Source organism: Canis lupus, chromosome 27 (assembly GCF_011100685.1).
Source record: "Canis lupus familiaris isolate Mischka breed German Shepherd chromosome 27, alternate assembly UU_Cfam_GSD_1.0, whole genome shotgun sequence".
Taxonomy (NCBI): domain Eukaryota; kingdom Metazoa; phylum Chordata; class Mammalia; order Carnivora; family Canidae; genus Canis; species Canis lupus.
Window position 1 is genome coordinate 45,482,487 of NC_049248.1, and position 8,888 is coordinate 45,491,374.

At 53.7% G+C, this 8,888-nt stretch overlaps 1 pseudogene; it reads right to left on the reverse strand.

Annotated features, from left to right (window-relative positions):
- Positions 1-8,105: 8,105 nt before the first annotated feature.
- LOC100856029 lies at positions 8,106-8,451 on the reverse strand (annotated as a pseudogene).
- Positions 8,452-8,888: the final 437 nt, after the last annotated feature.

An 8,888-nucleotide genomic window follows, 5' to 3' on the forward strand; every position in this document is an offset into this window, starting at 1 on the left:
TGAAGGGGCTGCACTCAGGCCCCACGGAGGGGAGGCCGGGGGCTGGGCGGATGCACTTGCTGAGGGCTGACAGCTCTCCGACCATGCTCCCCCCAGCCTCAGCAATTCGCCAGTTGTCCTCATTAGAAGGCTCTGCTGGTCTGGGGCTGGAGGATGTGACCCATCTCACTTACTGGCCAGCGTCACACCAGCGTAAAGCACCATCCAGCCTTCCAGGTCCTTCCCAAAGGCCTGCTCCAACCCTCCCTGGACACTGGGGCACCTGCACCCCCATCCTGTGCCCACCCACTGCGTGCCAGGCACCTCTGAGGTGAGTTCAGGGAAAGCCCTGGGCGAGAGACTTCTAGAAGGTAGAGAGGGATGAGGGTGAGGCCTAAGGTGGGACAGGCGGGGGAGCAGCCCTCATCTTTGGGGGCCAAGTAATGCTCCCTTTACAAGCCAAATGAAGAAAAAAAGTTCTAAGGGGAACATATGACTCCATAAAATAAAGGGACATAATTGGGAGCGATATCTAATTTATCTATTGAATGCCTCCTACGTACTCTTTTATCACTTAGATGGACAGAGTATAATTGGTGTGCTGAACGCCATCAATCTCAGGGCCTGGGCTTCCTGTGCTGGCTACACCTATTACTGTCAGATTATGACACTGTAATACCAAGATCAATGACATTTTAAATGTGCTCCAGTTATGGGCAATTGCTGACAATAAAAACAGTGACAAATTGATGAAACTTGGGCAGCGATGATCTGGTGTCAAAAATAAACCATAAATAATCTGCTTTCCAAACTGGGAGAGGTGCCTGGGACGCCGGCTTCGGGGGAAACGGCCCAGGGGAAGACAGCCGATCCCACCCCCCACAGCATCTTGGCCACTCAGGAAGCCCCACTCGCTCTGGGAAGCTCCCTCCAGGCTGGGCTGCGAGGGCCCAACAAGGAAACGGAGGGGTGGCCTTTGGTCAGGGCCCGGCAGCCCCTCAGAGAAAGTCCCTTTCACTGAGACCTGGGGAAGCACCTGCGGGGCCACACAAGCTCACCGAGATGCGGGAGGGGGGTCTTGCTGGACGCTGGCCTAAAGGAGGAAGCTGGGCTCACCGGCCCTCTCAGAGTTGGACCTAGCCAGCGTGTAAGCCGGGACCACGAGCGTCTCTCTCCACGCAGGGACTGGCTCCGTCCACCAAACTGGCTGCTCCCATCTGCACCCGCCCCGCCCCATCCCCTTCCAGGAGATGCTCGGTGTCTCTCCTCCGGGAAGGACTTCCCACAGCGGCAGTGTCCTGGGCGCCGGGCGTCAGTGCAGGCGGGGACGTGTTGGAGGAATGCTCATTTGGGGATCATGGAAAAGAGGAAAAAGAACGTGAAAAATAAGATCTTGGGCGCCTGGGGGTGCTCCGTGGTTGAACATCCGCCTTTAGCCCAGGGCGTGACCCCGGGGTCCCAGGATCGAGTCCCACATCAGGCCCCCTGCATGGAGCCTGCTTCTCCCTCTGCCTGAGTCTCTGCCTCTCTCTCTCTCTGTGTCTCATAAATAAATAAAATCATAAATAAATAAAATAATAAATAAACAAACAAGAACTATGGCTCATTCTCTGGTTTTGCCTCCTGTTGGAGTTTTCTCAATGAAAGGGAGCTGCAGGCCTCCAACCAGCTCAACTATTTCGGGACGGATTAAGGTAACCCCTTCTCCAGTGTCGTCTTTTTAAGCTCTGGCCATCCTTCATGGTTTTGCTCTCACACGTTTCCCTCATTTTACTAATGATGATTTCTGAATATGGGCACCACTGCTGATGCTGCTATTACAAGGATCGCTACCAACGGGAAGCAGTTCTTGAGCGACTGCTACCTGCCAAACTCTGTTCCGGATGCTTTGCACATGTTATTTTCAACCCCCATAGTGGCCCTGTAGGTGACTATGATTTTATATATTCTAGAAAGGAGGAAACAGGGGCGCCTGGGTGGCTCAGTCGATCAAGCATCCAACTCTTGATCTCAACTCAGGTCTTGATCTCAGGGTTGTGAGTTCAAGCCCCACATTGGGCTCCATGCTAGACATGGAGCCTAAAAAAAAGAAAGAAAGAAAGAAAGAAAGAAAGAAAGAAAGAAAGAAAGAAAGAAAGAAAGAAAGAAAGAAAGAAAGAAAGAAAGAAAGAGAAAAATGGAAGGGAGGAAAGAAAGGCTTTGAGGTCTAGGAAACCACCTAAGTGGTACAGCGGGCGAGCGGGAGAGCAGGAGAGGGGTTTAAGGTGCTGGCTCTAAGGTTCATCTTCATTCCAGTCCCTCTTACAGACCTTCTCAACCTTTTTTACAGCTGAGAACCCAGAGGCCAAAGAGTTCCCTCGAGAACCTACAGCCAGACCCAACCCGAGCTTTTCCCACACTTCCTAGTACACCCATGCTCTCTCTCGGTGTACCACTACAATCTCCTTCCCGGGGAGGCTTCTACTCAGCCAGGGGCGCCAGCCTTGACCCCAGAGGCAGCGGGGGGTCGGCCTGGAGTCAAACAGCTGCTGTTGGAATAGTCAGTCCCTTTGCCTCTTGACAGCTGTGTGACCTGAGACAAGCCACTTCGCGTCTCTGAGTTTCCGGGGGCTGTGACAGCTTAAACGACAAGGCACAGAGAGCATTTGGCAGGGAGCCTGGCACATAGTAAGTGCTCACTAAATGGTAGTTATTAGAGATAAAACCGGGGACAGTGGCAGAGAAGTTTAAAGAACTAAAAAAAATCCAACCAGGGAACCACACACTGACAATGCTCACCTGCAGTGCAGGGGTCCTGGGGCCACACGACGGGGGCTGCATAGTGTAGGTGTCACAGGATCCGTAACAAGCCCCTCTGAGTACCACAGAGGTTTTGATGGCAAATACCTTAAAACATCATTTTTTAAAATATTTTATTTATTTATTCATGAGACACAGAGAGAGAGGCAGAGACACAGGCAGAGGGAGAAGCAGGCTCCATGCAGGGAGCCCGAGGTGGGACTCGATCCTGGGACTCCAAGATCATGACCGAGCTGAAGGCAGATGCTCAACCACTGAGCCACCCAGGCATCCCTAAGACATCATTTTTATATTAACACACACTAGATACACTATTAATAAAATGCCAAGTCTGCATAATTTTAGAGCTAAACCCCCCAAAAAATGGCGCTAACCTTTAGGCCTCAAAAGAATTGGGTCCTTGGCCAGGGCCCTTTAAGATAAGTCCCCAGATCACTGGGTCCCATTCCTTCTCCTCTCTCTGACATCAAAGGGACTTTGGCAGAAAAGTTCGAGAATCTTTGTGTGAGGGACGGAGCCTGGGCCAGGGCCAGATTTCTGACCCCGACACTCTTTAAAAGCAAAACGTACAAACCACACTGCCGCCCCCACCTCCCCGTGTTTAACCCTCAAGTTTAGCATTCACGACATGAAGCATTCGGCGTGACTTTACACCCACTTGTTCCTGATTCCGTCCTGTTTAATAACCACCAGCGGACCACTAATCATCAAGCGCGGGAAGGGTGCACGTTCCAGCCGGCTACAGAGCGTGGCACAATTGCTCGGACTCTCAGGGAAAGACCCCAAGGCTTCCTGTCACTTAGCTCCTTTAGGTTTTAGGGCCGCGGAAGGAGCCCGACCATTCAGGCCTTGACCCTGCGTCTCCTCACCTGCGTCCTCCTCTGTAGGTGCCGCCGTGGGCGCAGCGTGGGGCTGCCCAGGGCTCGGGCTGCCACGCTCCGAGGGCATCCAGGGGCCACCCGTAGGCCTAGGCCATGGGGCCACCACGGCCCTCCGGAGCTCACCTTCCTTCCCTAGCTCTGGTCTCTCTAAAGTTTCACTTTCTTCTTTAAAATATTTTTTATTTTTTAGATTTATTTGAGGGGGGTGCAGAGGGAGGGAAAGTCTTAAGCAGACCCCACCCTGACCCCGGAGCGGCCGCGGGGCTCCATCTCGACGCTGAGATCACAGCCTGAGCTGAAACCCGGAGTCAGACGCTGATCCGAGCGCGCCACCCCGGCGCCCCCGGAGCCTTGCTGTCCTCCTAGTGGCACAGCTAACGTGTGATGATTGCGGAGAAACCAGCCCAGTCAGTGAAAGGAGGGAAAACGGCTGAGGAGTGTCCCCACCAGGGAAGAAACCTGGTTCGCTGGGCACGTCCGGTGACGGGGCGGCCGTGTTCTCTCCACCTGCTGCAGCCACCCGGGGGACCCCGTGGGGGCCGGGGAGGCGCCGTTGCGCAGGCCACGCGGCCCTGATAAAAGTCAGAAGCCTTCCCAAGGCCCCGGTGCGAGGGGACCGGTCACAGCCTGGTCTGAGGATCAATAGGTTGGTCCTTGGATGACTCTAGGGTTTGGATCCGGAGGACAAAGGGCCTCCCTCCCCGGTGGGTCCCAGCACCCCTTCAAGCAGCAGGCTCGTGGGGAAGTGGGGTGCCCGGATCCTGGCCGGCTCTTCCAAGAGTTTTCCCCACTACCTACTCCGTTTCTCCGTGATACTTAAAATTCCTTGAATAAAGAACAAATCCAAATTGCAAGTAATCCCAGGAAAGGGAGTCGGGCGACTTAGGCCCGTAACAGCTCCTTTTCTGAGGGAAGGAAGCGCCTTGCTCTGCCAGACAAAACGACAGCGACACTCTGGTCCCCCCCCAAAGAGTGGCACTGGGTAAGGCCCTCCTGCCCCAGAACTCCTGGGTGACGTAGGGACATGTCATCAGTCATACCCAGGACCCCAAGAACCCTGAGGCCCAGCTATGGCAGGCTCAGGGAGGGCTGCACAGAGAGACAAGGAGGGGTGAGAAGGAAGCTGCGAGGAGCGCCCAGGGGGCTCGGCGGTTGAGCGTCTGCCTTCGGACCAGGGCGGGACCCCGGGGTCCGGGGATCGAGTCCCGCATCCGGCTCCTCGCATGGAGCCTGCTTCTCCCTCTGTGTCTCATGAATAAATAAAATCTTTAAAAAAAAAAATGAAACTGTAAGCTGCCTGCTGAGCTGAGTTCAGGAAGTCGAGGTTGGGGTATGGGGAGGAGGGGGCAGGGGAGGGGAAGGGAGGGAAGAGGAGGGGACGGGAGGGGAGGGGACGGGAGGGGAGGGGCCAGCTTGCAGGGGAGGGCAGAGTGTCAGAGGGACAGGAGGACAGCACAGACAGCAGGTGGGGAGCTGTTTACAGGTGAGTTGGCAGCAGGGGGTGGGGGGAGGCTGGGCCCGGGTAGGGGCGGCGGGGCGAGGGTGAAGGGGTGGCAGTGGCTTGGCAGAGGGCAGCCTTTTGAGGTGATGACCGGAGCTCTGGGTTTTAGAGCAGGAAGGCAGGTTGTATTTCACATCCTTCCCTGAACAGAGAGATTGGCTTCGGCCAAGAGTAAGTCCCTAGGAAGCGGCGGTGGGTACCCTGCCGTCCATCCGTTGATGGATACGGAGTGGGAGCAAAGTTGGGAGTGTGGGCATCTGACAAAGTCTGTATGATTCTAGAATCGCTTCTTACACCTCCTTCCTCCTCCGCCTCGGCTAATGGGCTGAGGGAACCCACCACACCCAGGCGGCCAGGCGGTCATGGGTAACGCAGAAGCTGGGCCCTGCCCCCGGCCTTCCCCCTTGGCTTGGTCTTCAACTGCCCCCTTGCCCCCAGCACGGCTGGACCTTCCCGCCTCCGGTCTCTGTCCCTCCAAAACCTTCGTAGCCCCCAGCCTGACAGTGTGGTCTGCTCCCTGGCCTCGACCCCTTCCGTGCAATGCAGCCCCCGTGTCCTCTGGCCCAGGAGCTTCTGGATTCACCCTTCCCTGCAATCCAGCTTCTCCTATCTTGGATACCAGCACCTTCAGCCCACGAGTCACACCGGACGGCGAGTCTGGGATGCCTGGATTCCTCCCCTGCCATCACCCTCTCTGAGCCAAGTACTGGCTCATCTTCAATAAGCCAAGGCCCGTTCATGGTGCCGAAGAGCAGCGCGGACAAAACGAACTCCTGCCCCCACCCCCCAGGCTTGCCATCTGTGACCTCGGTGCAGACTCTACACCTGTGACCTCGCTGTCCACTCTCCCCATCCTCAGTCCCCGCTGTCACCTGGAATCTCCACTTGGTAGGCAGAGCGATCTTACGAACCCAGATCTACCCTTACCGGTGCTTTGCCAGAAACCTCAAATGAAGATTTTTTAAAAATGTGGAGTGAGGGGCGCCTGGGTGGCTCAGTCGGTAATGTGTCTGTCTCCAGCTCAGGTCATGATCCCAAGGTCCTGGGATGGAGCCCGCATGGGGCTCCCTGCTCAGCGAGGAGCCTGCTCCTCCCTCTGCCCTTCCCCCTCCTCATGCTCTCTTCTCTGTCTCTCAAATAAATACATAAAATCTTTAAGAACTGTGAGGTGCAAAAAATCAAGATGTGAATTATAATAGTTGAACAGCTTTAAAAAAAAAACACTGAAGAGATATAATATGATATATTCATGGGCATATGTATGTGGCCAAAGCTCGAAAACAGAGACTGGCCAAACGACCCCAAATCCGCATGGTGGTACGTCTGGGAAGGAGGAGAATGGTACTGGGGAGGAGAGAACGGAGCTCCTGTTTTATCTGTAATGATCTGTTTATTCTATTTTTAAAACTTTATTTCTGGGCAGCCTGGGTGGCTCAGTGGTTTAGCACTGCCTTTGGCCCAGGGTGCGACCCTGGAGACCCGGGATCGAGTTCCACGTCGGGCTTCCTGCGTGGAGCCTGCTTCTCCCTCTGCCTGTGTCTCTGCCTCTCTCTCTCTGTCTCTCATTTATTCATGAGACACACACAGAGAGAGAGAGAGGCGGAGACACAGGCAGAGGGAGCAGCAGGCTCCATGCCGGGAGCCCGACGTGGGACTCGATCCCGGGTCTCCAGGATCGCGCCCTGGGCCGAAGGCAGGTGCTAAATCGCTGAGCCACCCAGGGGTCCCTATTTTTAAAACTTTAGAGCAAAGTTGACAAAAGGTCAATAATAGGTTAATAAAACTTTAAGTCTGGACAGCGGGGACAAGAGCGTGACACTATTCTATTTTCTGTATTACAGAAAAAACGATCGAAATTTAAACCGTAAATATGTCAGGGGTCCCGCACCGTCCCCACCCCCTGAGCCTGACAAACTGGCCCTTCACCAGCTTGTCCCAACCCCTTCTGTCCACACCGAGGACCCCTGGCTCCCCAAGGAGACCACAGGCCCTCTTGCCTGCAGCCCTTTGCCCCGGCTCTTCCCCCGAATGCCCCTGCTGCTGTGCTGCTTCGCCCCTGCCCTTCCAGACTCGGCTCCAGTGGGGAGGAGGGGACGGCCAGTATAGGGAGCTGGGAGGACCGGGGAGGTGGACATAGTCCGGCAGGGACAATTCTTTCTCGTCCTGCTTCGGATTCAGCTTCAGCCAGAACAGATCACTGGTTTCTTCTTATTTGTTTTTCTTTTCCTTTTTCTTACCATTTCAGCTTTTATTAATAAAACAGAAAACTAAATTCAAGGCGACGGCTTTGTTCTTGAGTCTGATCTGACCATATTCCTGGAGACATGATTCTTTATTATTTTTTTTTTGACATGATTCTTTAAGAGGACTTAAGTTACTTTTTTTTTAAAGGTTATTATTATTTTTTTAATTTTATTTATTTATTCATGAGAAACATAGAGAGAGAGACAGACAGACAGAGACACAGGCAGAGGGAGAAGCAGGCTCCTCGCAGGGAGCCTGACGCGGGACTAGGATCCAGGATCATGCCCTGGGCTGAAGGCGGCGACCAAACCACTGAGCACCCCGGGGCTGCCCAGGACTTAAGTTTCAATATACAGACAGGTTTCATCAAAAGTGGGACACTGCAATATCTTGCAAGGTTAGGTAAATGAAATAAAAAAGAGAACAAGTCAAATATTAAAAATCACAGAAATCTCCCTCAAATATCAGGGGTTTGGGATCCCTGGGTGGCGCAGCGGTTTGGCGTCTGCCTTTGGCCCAGGGCGCGATCCTGGAGACCCGGGATCGAATCCCACGTCGGCTCCCGGTGCATGGAGCCTGCTTCTCCCTCTGCCTGTGTCTCTGACTCTCTCTCTCTCTCTCTCTGTGACTATCATAAATTTAAAAAAAATATCAGGGGTCTCCTATGACAGTCCTCAATGTGCTGCTCATCAAGATCAATCCTATTGCACAACCCCCAAAGGACAAAACTGAGGAAACTTACGGGTAATTTTCACTGCTTCGTTGTAAAGGCCCAGGTGGGAAGGACGGTCACCTTCCTTAAACCGGACATAAGGGCTGCCGTGGCCGTTACTCTTCCAGCTACTCCACGATTCCAGAGATTTCTTCTACAAGGGGCTCCATCAACTCAATAGTTCCATTTTTTTCCTTCTCCATCTGAAAGAATAAACATTTTTCCAGTGGGATGAGTCTTCTCCAGCCTCCCCACGAAGCCGACCGGCCTGTCGATGAACTGAGCTAGCATCTGGCCTTGACGCGCGACGTGGGCAGCTCCATGATATCCACCATGGTTGCGGCCTTTTCTTTTTATTGGAACTCGAGTTTAATCTATCTTTCTTTCTTTTCTTTTTTCTTTCTTTCTTTCTTTCTTTCTTTCTTTCTTTCTTTCTTTCTTTCTTTCTTTCTTTCTTTCTTTCTTTCTTTCTTTCTTTCTTTTGATTTTATTTATTTATTCATGAGAGGCAGAGACACAGGCAGAAGGAGAAGCAGGCTCCATGCAGGGAGCCTGACGTGGGACTCGATCCCAGGACCCCGGGGGCACACCTTGGGCCAAAGGCAGGTGCTAAACCTCTGAGGCACCCAGGGGTCCCTCGTGTTTAGTTTCAAAACCGTTATCAGTAAGGTGGGTGCAGAAGGAGTAAGACCCTGCACAAAGCCCTCCGGCCTCCAGCCTTCCAGAACAGCCCCCGCCCCCGTGCCCCCGGCCACGGCAGCTGTCCCGTCCC